Source organism: Eurosta solidaginis, chromosome X (genome assembly GCF_040869045.1).
Source record: "Eurosta solidaginis isolate ZX-2024a chromosome X, ASM4086904v1, whole genome shotgun sequence".
NCBI classification, from domain to species: Eukaryota; Metazoa; Arthropoda; class Insecta; order Diptera; family Tephritidae; genus Eurosta; species Eurosta solidaginis.
In genome coordinates, this window is record NC_090324.1 from 159360800 (window position 1) to 159373394 (window position 12595).

Genomic DNA, 12595 nt, shown 5'->3' on the forward strand with positions numbered 1-12595 from the left:
CCTACACATAATCTTCTACACTTTACAGCCCCGCGCTTGAATCCACGCCCTTCCCGCTTGGTCGATCATGTGCACCTGTTCGGCCTGAGTGCGTCATAAACCGGCAGTGGGTAGGCGCACAAGGGTCGATCTCGGGAAGATTCACTCAGAAAAGAGATAAATAAAAACACAAGAGGATTTGCCTCGTTATAATGGGATTTAATCAAAATAAGAGAAAAGTACAGTGCCAAAGTGATGTGATATTTTACCTGTATACAAAAAGTACGGCGTTGATCCTTGGACGATGCGTATAGGTAGGCGGTTGATCAAAAAAAAAGGCCGGTTGTGCCGTTGATAACAACCGCTAAGCCGCGAAAAAGTCCTCCGGTATTAAGGAGGGGAAGAGCCACACACACAACCATCCTTACGTATACGTGCATGGGTGCTGACAGCTTGCGTGTGCAATGTATGAAACGTATGAAACGTATGCATGTGCATGCATGCACACAAATGCGGCGTGAGTGTGGGTGGCTGGAAATATTATTAAAACATTAGGGAGGGGCGCCGTCAATCAGGTAAAAGTTAGGCGTTGGGCCTAAACATGCCGCCCCCCTTGCGGTACGCAACGTCACAGTCCGCCAAGGATCACCGACCGTGAAGAAGAGGAAAAAAAAAAATAAAACCTTATAGCTAATTATATCTAACTTAACATAACGCCGGCCAGTCCGCCGGCTTGGCGACACGCAAGATGGTTTGCGCACTGTGTGAGCTTGGTTGCTGATGCCTCGGTCATTCGGCACTTTCCCGTTCTGGTTCAAGGCCTGAGCCAGGTTTGCCTAGAGCTAGGGATTGCGAAAAGAAGTAAGAAGATACATGTGTTGATATTTCTTGCCGTTTATTACAAAGTCATTGGAAATGAATAAGCATAGAATTTTGTATGAAGAAAATTCAATAAAGATAACTTATTGTAATGATAAATGATTGTAAACGCACACCTCCATTGTGAATTCATACAAGTGGCGAATTTTTGATAAAACGTTCACAATAGTGAACAGCTTCGATCACCTGTTCAATCGCTGTTCGATTACTTAAATCATTAGCTTAGCAGTGGTTTTCAACCATCTTTGTAGACGACTGGTATATTGTTTCATTTACCTATTTCAAAAATGCCTGCATGGCGGATTGCTCAAACTTAATCTATAAAGTTGATTTTTGGAATGAATATTAGTATGTAGTTTGATTTTCTGTATACAAATTTAAAGGAAAAGCTGATTTGAAACACAAAAGTGCAATTTGTGGCACTTCAATTTAATAACGGCTAGTGAAACAAAACTTTTCTTCCATTCTCTGGCCATTCGCGATAACCGTTCTCCGTTTATTATTTGACAGGTAGGTATGGCAATGGAGGAAAAGAAAGATTTTTCGTTGGTATAAATTCACAATGCACATCCTTTGCAACCGTGTACAAAAAAAATTCAATAAAAATAACAAAGTGGAAAAAATGCATGTGTTTCGGCCGTTACCGAACATTTTTATGTTAGGCCTTGGTTGTGCCCGAGAGTACCCAACCGAAGATGGTACTCTGAGCTAGAAAAGGGCCAAACGTGGTGGGTAGAATCCCTGGTAGCATTATTTCCGCATATACCTCTGTCCCTAGTACGAGGCGGATAGGGGCGGATGAATAAAATTGCGGATCCGCCAGACGGAGATGTGCATACGGGGATGCGATGGCGCTGTCGACGCTGGTCGTGGGGGCCATTCACCGAAAATTGGACACGACCGCCGCATGGGTTGCAATCCGTTTGTTTTGACCGTGTCTTCCTCGTATGCGTAGTAGGCATCCTGCTTGCCCGCCAATGGTGCTGGTAGGGAGTTGGAGCTCCTGGGCGAGCTCATCCGCAATCACTGTGGTGGGGGAGCATCCATCGATTAAAGCGCGAACGAGGTGTAGCTACCCCCCTGCTTCTATTTTCACGACCGAGTTGGGGTGATCGCTACCGTCGGTATCATGGTGGCGGTGGCAGCGGAGTGCGTGGCGAGGAGCCCTGCCCGGAAGGTGGACGCTGTGGAGAGCTGCAACGAGCTGTATCGTTGGCTGTGGTCTTGTGTCTGATGACGGGTGTGGTGTCGTTGTTGCAGGCGAAGAGGCCGTGTCTCCGCTCTGCGGTCGCGCGGTTGTTGTCTTCGTTGAGGTTCCTTGGTTTACCGGCGAAGAGACCGAGTCTCCGCTCGGCCGTCACGAATATGGCGCTGGACTTTCGATGTGTTGTGCTGGAGCCGCTTCCTCTCATGCTGCAAAAGCGGTCGAAACGATTTGACTGCTGGTATTATGTTCGGGCCAAGAGACCGCGTCTCCGCTCCGGTTCGGTGGATTCGAGCTGGACGAAGAGGCCCAGTCTCCGTTCCAGCATCTGACGTATATAACGATATGGAGTCGTCGATCCGCTCACGTGGGGACTCCAGCTCCTCCTCAACTTGTATACTCCATGCACTCAAAAAAAAATTTCCTAAAACTGAGGAAAATAGCTATCAAACTGAGAAAAAACAGGTATGATTTTGCGCCATTGAATAGTTCTACTAAATCAAGGTAAGTAATTTTCTTAAAAATGAAGATATTTTTTTTCCACGGTTTTAGGAAAATTATCTAAGAAAAGAAAAAATGTGTTAATAAAATAAGGAAATAACTGTATAGAATTTATGAAAGTATTTTCCTTAAAATTAATAATAAATTGGTTGAAAACAGGAAAAAAGTATTTGTTTTATTGAAAAGCATTTCTTCAAAAGGAATAGGGATTATCGTAAGAAAGAGAAGAGGCTTTCTTATAATATGAAAATATTTGTATTGAATTTTTAGAAGATTTTTCTTTAAAATGACTAATATTTTACTCAAGAATACTAAAAATTGCTCAGTTTCGAGAAAAAAAATCCTAAGGATGAGTTCTATTTCTCCGGTATTTGGAGAAAATATTTTTCAAAATGAGTAATACTCTACTTGAAAGTAGTAAACATTTCTTACTTTCGAGAAAAAAAATTTTAAAAATTGGTTAAATTTTTCCAGCCTTTGGAAAAAATATATTTTTAAATCTGGGGAACATTAAAAAACAAAATATTTCCTCGGGGTTTCTTTAATTAGTTTTATTATTTTTATTTCAGGAATTAAACACGACAGTAAAAAATTACATAACTATGACACATATGGTATATTTCAATTTTATTCATGTACTAATCATATGTGTGTATATAAGCATGTCCGTTATATAAATACCAAGTTCATTTTTTCTTTAACGCCTTTTTACATTTAAACCGGAACTGTTTAATATCTTTTGCCCTTAATGCTTTTTTAATATAATACTAGGGTGCAATTTACAAAAAACGGGTTTCCAGGTGAAATCATTATTTAAGTTGCCTTGGATAAAACGGACAGCCCAAACAATCCATTTACATCCATAATTAATATTACACATAATAATATACATAGTAATAATAACAGAAGTAAAAATTAATTTGTCAATATATGTATATCGATATTAAAAGAACAGCTTTGGCCTCAAAAACATTCGATTTTGAACTGTATAAAGATGAATTGGTGGATTTTTTAAGTTATCTGCGTTAAAAAGCTTAAATTCTGACGATTTCCCACCAACCTCGTACGATAAAAAATGTGCATTATATGTTAGAATACTAATTTTTTCACAAAACATGAAATTTTTATTATCCTTTGTGAAAATCTCAAGTATTTGATAAGCGGAAAAATTGGGATCATAAAAAAATATAATAAAATTCCGTTTATACAATGTATTATAACTTTTGAAACTTAAATAACATACACACCCTTCCAGTGTTTCATTATTAAACATACTCTGTATATGCGACCAATACAAAGAACATTGTAGCAAACCTATTTTTTTACCAAGTAAAATTTCAATATTTTCGAAATTAGTTACATTTTCCGAAAATACTACTTAATGGCTAAAGACAATGTTAAATTTTTTCTTGATGTAATATTTTTAGCATATTCTTTCAACTGTCTATGCTTTGATTCAAAAGGTAGTGTCCAAAGCAATTTCAAGGGACCCGAATTTTCAAGCACTCTACAGTAGTGGATGAGAAGATGTTGCTTTGGTTTCAAAGTATCATAAAAAATGTTATGAGTTTGTATATGAGATTTAAAATTTATCATATCTAAGCTCGTGTACTCAGACAATAACAACAAGTCCAATAGCTCTATAAGATTCAAAACAAATTTCCATACGATATCATCTCTTTCTACTACGTCTCCAATAATCAAAGTAAACAAGTAAGGAAGGTTAAGTTCGGGTGTAACCGAACATTACATACTCAGTTGAGGGGTATGGTAACAGCATAAGGGAAAATAACCATGTAGGAAAATGAACCGAGGGAAACCCTGGAATGTGCTTGTATGACATGTGTATCAAATGAAAGGCATTAAAGAGTATTTTATGAGGGAGTGGGCCATAGTTCTATAGGTGGACGCCATTTGGGGATATAGCCACAAAGGTGGATCAGGGTTGACTCTAGAATGCGTTTGTACGATATGGGTATCAAATTAAAGGTATTAATGAGGGTTTTAAAAGGGAGTTTGGTTGTTGTATAGGTGGTCGCCTTTTCGAGATATCGCCACAAAGGTGGACCAGGGGCGACCCTAGAATTTGTTTGTACAATATGGGCATCAAACGAATGGTGTTAATGAGTATTTTAAAAGGGAGTGGGCCTTAGTTCTATAGGTGGATGCCGTTTCGAAATATCGCCATAAAGGTGGACCAGGGGTGACTCTAGAATGTGTTTGTACGATATGGGTATCAAATTAAAGGTATTAATGAGGGTTTTAAAAGGGAGTGGTGGTTGTTGTATAGGTGGTCGCCTTTTCGAGATATCGCCATAAAGGTGGACCAGGGGTGACTCTAGAATGCGTTTGTACGATATGGGTATCAAATGAAAGGTGTTAATGAGTATTTTAAAAGGGAGTAATCCTTAGTTCCATAGGTGGACGCCGTTTCGAGATATCGCCATAAAGGTGGACCAGGGGTGACCCTAGAATTTGTTTGTACAATATGGGTATCAAAAGAAAGGTGTTAATGAGCATTTTAAAAGGGAGTAATCCTTAGTTCCATAGGTGGACGCCGTTTCGAGATATCGCCATAAAGGTGGACCAGGGGTGACCCTAGAATTTGTTTGCACAATATGGGCATCAAACGAAAGGAGTTAATGAGTATTTTAAAAGGGAGTGGGCCTTAGTTCTATAAGTGGACGCGGTTTCGAAATATCGCCATAAAGGTGGACCAGGGGTGACTCTAGAATGTGTTTGTACGATATGGGTATCAAATGAAAGGTGTTAATAAACTTTTTCATTTTCTTCTACTTAATATGGTAGGTGTCACAACCATTTTATTAAGTTTTGTCTAAAGTTATATTTCGCGTCAATAAAACAATCCAATTACCTTACCATGTTTCATCCCTTTTTTCGTATTTGGTATAGAATTATGGCATTTTTTCATTTTTCGTAATTTTCGATATCGAAAAAGTGGGCGTGGTCATAGTCGGATTTCGTTCATTTTTCATACCAAGATAAAGTGAGTTCAAGTAAGCACGTGAACTAAGTTCATTAAAGATATGTCGATTTTTGCTCAAGTTATCGGGTTAACGGCCATGCGGAAGGACAGACGGACGACTGTGTATAAAAACTGGGCGTGGCATCAACCGATTTCGCCCATTTTCACAGAAAACAGTTAACGTCATAAAATATATGCCCCTACCAAATTTCAAAAGGATTGGTTCATTTTTGTTCGACTTATGGCGTTAAAAGTGTCCTAGACAAATTAAATGAAAAAGGGCGGAGCCACACCCATTTTGAAATTTTCTTTTATTTTTGTATTTTGTTGCACCATATCATTACTGGAGTTGAATGTTGACATAATTTACTTATATACTGTAAAGATATAAAATTTTTTGTTAAAATTTTACTTAAAAAAATTTTTTTTTTAAAAGTGGGCGTGGTCCTTCTCCGATTTTGCTAATTTTTATTAAGCGTACATATAGTAATAGGAGTAACGTTCCTGCCAAATTTCATAATGATATCTTCAATGACTACCAAATTACAGCTTGCAAAAGTTTTAAATTACCTTCTTTTAAAAGTGGGCGGTGCCACGCCCATTGTCAAAAATTTTAGTAATTTTCTATTCTGCGTCATAAGTTCAACTCATCTACCAAGTTTCGTCGCTGTATCGGTCTTTTGTAATGAATTATCGAACTTTTTCGGTTTTTCGAAATTTTCGATATCGAAAAAGTGGGCGTGGTTATAGTCCGATATCGTTCATTTTAAATAGCGATCTGAGATGAGTGCTCAGGAACCTACGTACCAAATTTCATCAAGATACCTCAAAATTTACTCAAGTTATCGTGTTAACGGACAGACGGACGGACGGACATGGCTCAATCACATTTTTTTCGATCCTGATTATTTTGATATATGGAAGTCTATATCTATCTCGATTCCTTTATATATGTACAACCAACCGTTATCCAATCAAACTTAATATACTCTGTGAGCTCTGCTCAACTGAGTATAAAAAACAGAGTCGGGGTAGTGAATTAATGCGCAGCTTGTACTAATAGTTGAGTGGTGAGTAAAAAAATAGCAGCTTCATTCAGTAATAGCTGTAGTGAAGTTAAACAATTTGTCACCCAATTTAAAAGCTGGCGTGTAAATATTTACAGCTTCAGCTTGGTGCACACACATTTTTCTTCACAAAAAATAAAAATCTCTTTCCATTCTCTATCATTCTCCATTTTCTTTCTTTTCCCAATTTCTTCTCTACGCAATCCTTCCCATTCTCCCTATTTATTTATTTTCCTTTCTCTATATCTCTCTCATATTCCCTCCTTATTGACCCTGACCACCCCCCCCCCCCCCCCCCTTCATTTGCCCTTCCTTTTGTCGGTACCATTTCCTTTCTCTGCATATTTCACTACATTTTTTCCTTGCTTTTCCCCAGTTATTTACACTCCTCTTTCTCTTTGTATCCTCTTTCTTTGTCTTTTGCTTTCCCCTTTATTTTTAATTTTTCCATAACTTACCCGGCAAAGCATAATTTGGTTCATTCGTTTCAAGGGATTCCTCTAATGCTCTCTTCTTTAAGATGATCCCGTCTGCTCTCAATTTTGATAAGCTACTGTGATATTTTGCATACAAACAGCCACCTGGTATCTTTCCTTTAACAGCAAGATAATAAGTTTCCTGTACCAAATCGTAATCCATTATAAGAGTAAAGACATTTAGAGGAGGTAGTAGCATTATTATACCTGAGTTTCCTTTGTAAAATATTTAACGATTTTACATGATAATAGATCAGAGGTATATGGACGAGCACAGATTTTAGCATCAATCAGATAACTGGTCACAGTTGCAGATAATAATTTACGGTATTTCGGTGTAAGATTTTGTTTGTTTTCGTAAAACTTTAGGATTTGTTTTCCACTAGCTGTTTCATTGAGAATATCTTCTATAGATTTCTGTAACAAGTTTTGAAAATGCTATACAAAACAGTTGTAAATACTGTATAAAAATTAAGTGCGCTGTTTAGGTGATCACCAATGGTGCAGTGAAATAACGCCCGGAGGTTTTATTTTTTTTATACAATAAAATTAATAAACAGAAAATGCATTTTGTGATTTCATTTAATTAAAATAATAAATTAATACTGATATCCCAGCCCTACCACCTACTTCCATTCCTAGTCCTACTCCCAATCCTAGTCCTACTCCAATTCCATTCCCATTCATACTAACACTCCCATCTTGTTCTTACTCTCACTTCCACTTCCATGCCTGCGCCTGCACCTGCTCATATCCCTTTCTAACTACTACTACTCCAATCCCATTCCTACTCCCACTTCCACTCCCATTCCTCCCCACACTTACACTCCCATTCCGCCTCACACTCCCCCTCCCGAAAAGTCAAGACGAACTTGGCACCGATTTTCATTTCTTAGCAGCCAGTACACTTATATCGTAGAAACTTCTGACACCACTGTTGAAACTTGAGGCTGGTGGCGTGGGTTCCGATAAGCAATGTGTCTCTGTAGTACCTCCTTCATCCTGTGAACAAAAATTATTTTAAATATGTTATGATTAAAAATGTTATATTTTATTACTACTTCCGCTTGCCATTTTAAAAGATTTCTCTCAAATATTACGCACTGTCCAAACAGAGATTTGTCAATTAGGGTATCCAAATGATTTGGTTTCAAATGACGTAAGCTTTCAATTGTAAATCCATTATCTTTATTTTTAAAGTCTTAAATAAGCATAACAACTATAAAATATAAAGCAATAATTTACCTTTAAGAGGTTCAAAAAATACTCCTCCTTGCAGTTTCTCCATTAAATTTTTTAAGTCTTCTGCCATTGCGCACACAATCGGATAAATGGTTTGTAAACACCCTAATGAAGACAGTATAAAATTTTCCCGCAAAGCCGGAAAAAGGTTATAATAAAACCAACAATCAGCGATTCCCGAAACAGCTTCTTAATTTTTGTGTGTACACAAAGTGAGTTGCAAGCAAAAGTAAAATGAATGGTGGATGAGAAATTCAAAGACAAAAATACTGTACAGCCGATTATATGTGCTGTCGAACTCGACGTTTTTGAACTTAGAGAATATTATATTTATTTCGCAGATATATATTACAAGTTCCAGAACTCCAAAAATTTAGCAAAGGACTTATTTATTATGCTTTATTTACTTATAAATGCTTTATTTGCGACGATTTGTACGTGGATTTCAATTTTCACACTATTTTATCGGCAAAGAAACAGAACATACATACGTATGTATGCACATACAAAGAAGTTAGAAAGTCCGACTAAAAAATTTAGATGAACGAATATGTAAAAAAGTAGCAATAATTAATATATGCATTTATACTTACAAACGATTTATTTATGACAAATTTTACGAGAATTGCAATTTTGAAGGCTTATATATTTTGCCAAAAAAGTGAGGAATATTACAATTTCACTTAATTTCGACACGCCAGGAAATAATGATGGAGAACTGGTGATAGAAATATCGATAGTACGGGCAGTTTTTTATTACTGTAACAATCGGGTTTCATTCAAAAGCTATCGATGCTATGATTAGAATGAAAATATTTTTGGTTTTGTTACCTATAATGACCTATCTGAATCAAACATTTTGGAAAAAATAGCCAAACTGGAAAACGCTTCAAAAATGCATTTGGCTCTTATTGCTTGTTGCATCAGATGTACTGCTAAAGGGCTTGTTAATGGTGACTTAACCTTAATCATATAAAACAGCTGATCGAACCAACTTTATGAAACACAAATCACATACCCAGATTGAGCATTCACGAGTTCAAAATTGCTTCGTTCTGCGCATCTACGTCACAGTTGACTGTTTGAGCGAATAAAAGAAAGAGAGAAAAAACAAGAGCTAAGGGAAAATGACGTAAGAATTGCCCATAAAAATTAGCTGATCCAATGTTTACGTGCGCAATGCGCAATCTTCTAGTGTGATTTGTGTTTATGAAAATCAATGAAATCGATTAACGGTGACATACCATAACGCTAACGCCTAAACCATACCCTAGCCAACGAATTGATTTTTGGTTTTCTGCCATATCCATAAACACCTGATTGCCATTTTTGTGTTATTGAAAATTTTTGTGTTATTGAAAATTTTTATGTTTGCTTGTATTTAGTTTTTCGAAATTTAAATTATATTTTTCGTGAAAAAGCGGAAAATAAAATATTTATGTCTCTCAAGAGATATTTGCAAAAAACGCGAAATGAGGCGTCGTTTAAGGCGATGTCTAATAAAACTTTTGTGGCGCGTTGCGTGACATTTCATTTTGGCAGCTAAGATAAATGCTGGTAATTAAACGCAACATAAGTGGGCGAAATGCGGTCGTGCTTTTATTACGCGCATATGCGTTTGCGCCTAAATTTTGTATGAAGAGATAAGCGCTCAAATCTCTCCATGCGAAATTTAAGCGCAAACGCATATGCGTAAAAAACACGACCAAAGCAGGGATGCACCTTAACGTTAAGCTAATCGTTTATCAAAAAAACGTTAACAAAAACGTGATACTTTATTTTTGAATTGTGCTGGCAATGCTATAGCCATGGTGAAGGCGTAAGGTGGTAACAGCGAGCGGACATACAAACAAACTCCATGTAATTTGTTTGTGCAATTCGTTGGTGGTAATGTCAAAAATACTCTGAGAAATTTTCGTACTGTCAAAATTCATGAGAAAAGTTGCAATCAGCTTGGCTAATGCTTTCACCTTTAATGACTCCGCCATCAATCAGCTTTGCCAGCATAGTTTGAAATTAATAATCAACATAAACGATTTGATTTCGTTTTGATATGACAGAAAACGAAACAAAATCATTTCGTTAATTTGACGTTGTTAACGTTAATAACCGAAACGAAATGACTTTGTTTCGTTTATTAACGTTAATTATCGTAACGAAATGATATCGGCTCGTTGATTAAGCATGCCTGGACCAAAGTTCATTAACATATTTAGAAAGGGTGGCAGCATTATATTCCGGTTTTCAGAAACATAGATAAATCTCTCCTCAAATTAATGGCACTTTTTATACAGAAATAGAAAAATTTTACTCAATTCATAGAATATTTTTTCAATCTATGGAAACTTTTTTTAGGAAAAGATTTCCTCATTTTAGGTAAGTGCTTTTTTCTGAGTGTGGCTTGGAGTGGGCTTCGAGGAGTAGCTGTTTCTCTTCATCAATTGAGGAGATGTGTAGCATGCTGTGGTGTTTTCCGCCGCATTTTTTGCATCTTTCTTGGCTCGGGCACGCGTTAGAGCGGTGATCTAGTGCCAAGCAATTTCCGCAGTGACTCCCACGGATCGCTGCGTAGAGCCGCTCGGGTTTTTTGGCCCGAAAGATAGGGCACAAGCGTATGGGGTGTCGTTTAAAACAGACTCGGCATTCCAGGAATAACGCGTTGCGTTCTCGGCGGCATTCCGTTGCATAGCAGCAAAACGACCAATTTTTGTGAAAGGAATGCAATGGGTAGGAATAGGTCGGGTCCTTAACGAAGTGCAGGGGCGAGTGGTCCCTAATTGTATTATTGAGATTTGGGAAAGTTTATTAGCAAACAAAACGACATTGTAGATATTTTAATGGATAAATTTGAGCAAAGAGCGTCTTATGTAAATGCTATCGCCACGGTTGTACGCCTAAGCCCCGAAGTAATTCTACCAATATGTATGAAGACAGTTTTAGCTGACCTTAAAACTATAGAGTTAAATCTTATTTCGAGGAAGAGTATTTAACAATTTTAAATTCCAAGGTTGATAAAAAGTTTCGCAAATCAATGGCAATAACAACAAAAGTCAAATGGAAAAGTTTAATGAATATGAAAAAAAACTAAAACTTCGGGAAAATTTGTTCGAAGTACCTCCAAAACAGCATGATGGTTTAAGAAGTCAAATTGAAAGGGGAAATTACACAATAGATCGGCTTGGACTCCTTTGTAATAATATTGCCAATGTTATATATATTATTTAAGCGATTTTTAGCGGCAATCCTAAAGCATTTTCTTTGCATTTCCGTGAACTCACAACTCAAATACTAAAACTAATGAGAAATCCCCTTGCGGCGAAACTATTTTCAGAGCTCCATTTTATAATACGTGAATCATGTTTTTCCGACTGCTTTGAACTAGGAAAAAATTTTGCAGTGATGACCATATGGTTAGAAAGACGATTGATTTCGTTTTGATATGACAGAAAACGAAACAAAATCATTTCGTTAATTTGACGTTGTTAACGTTAATAACCGAAACGAAATGACTTTGTTTCGTTTATTAACGTTAATTATCGTAACGAAATGATATCGGCTCGTTGATTAAGCATGCCTGGACCAAAGTTCATTAACATATTTAGAAAGGGTGGCAGCATTATATTCCGGTTTTCAGAAACATAGATAAATCTCTCCTGAAATTAATGGCACTTTTTATACAGAAATAGAAAAATTTTACTCAATTCATAGAATATTTTTTCAATCTATGGAAACTTTTTTTAGGAAAGGATTTCCTCATTTTAGGTAAGTGCTTTTTTCTGAGTGTGGCTTGGAGCGGGCTTCGAGGAGTAGCTGTTTCTCTTCATCAATTGAGGAGATGTGTAGCATGCTGTGGTGTTTTCCGCCGCATTTTTTGCATCTTCCTTGGCTCGGGCACGCGTTAGAGCGGTGATCTAGTGCCAAGCAATTTCCGCAGTGACTCCCACGGATCGCTGCGTAGAGCCGCTCGGGTTTTTTGGCCCGAAAGATAGGGCACAAGCGTATGGGGTGTCGTTTAAAACAGACTCGGCATTCCAGGGAATAACGCGTTGCGTTCTCGGCGGCATTCCGTTGCATAGCAGCAAAACGACCAATTTTTGTGAAAGGAATGCAATGGGTAGGAATAGGTCGGGTCCTTAACGAAGTGCAGGGGCGAGTGGTCCCTAATTGTATTATTGAGATTTGGGAAAGTTTATTAGCAAACGAAACGACATTGTAGATATTTTAATGGATAAATTTGAGCAAAGAGCGTCTTATGTAAATG

General features: G+C 37.3%; 2 long non-coding RNA genes across 3 annotated transcripts in view; both read right to left on the minus strand.

Annotated features, from left to right (window-relative positions):
* LOC137234178 (uncharacterized) overlaps positions 1-7801 on the minus strand; it is a 43214-nt gene extending 35413 nt beyond the window's left edge. Inside the window, exons 1-3 of one of the 2 annotated variants that reach the window (XR_010947717.1) lie at positions 7300-7801; positions 7075-7234; positions 3220-4070 (exon numbers count right to left, since the gene is read on the minus strand). This is a non-coding gene — a long non-coding RNA (uncharacterized lncRNA). Of the gene's footprint in view, positions 1-3219; positions 4071-7074; positions 7235-7299 lie in introns of those variants that run through there. The other variant, XR_010947718.1, reaches the window with a different exon arrangement.
* Positions 7802-8003: 202 nt separating this feature from the next.
* Positions 8004-8757, minus strand: LOC137234179 (uncharacterized). The gene is made up of 3 exons (XR_010947719.1): positions 8338-8757; positions 8151-8278; positions 8004-8094 (listed from the first exon to the last, which is right to left on the minus strand). It is a non-coding gene; the product is annotated as an uncharacterized lncRNA (long non-coding RNA).
* Between the last annotated feature and the right edge of the window lie 3838 nt (positions 8758-12595).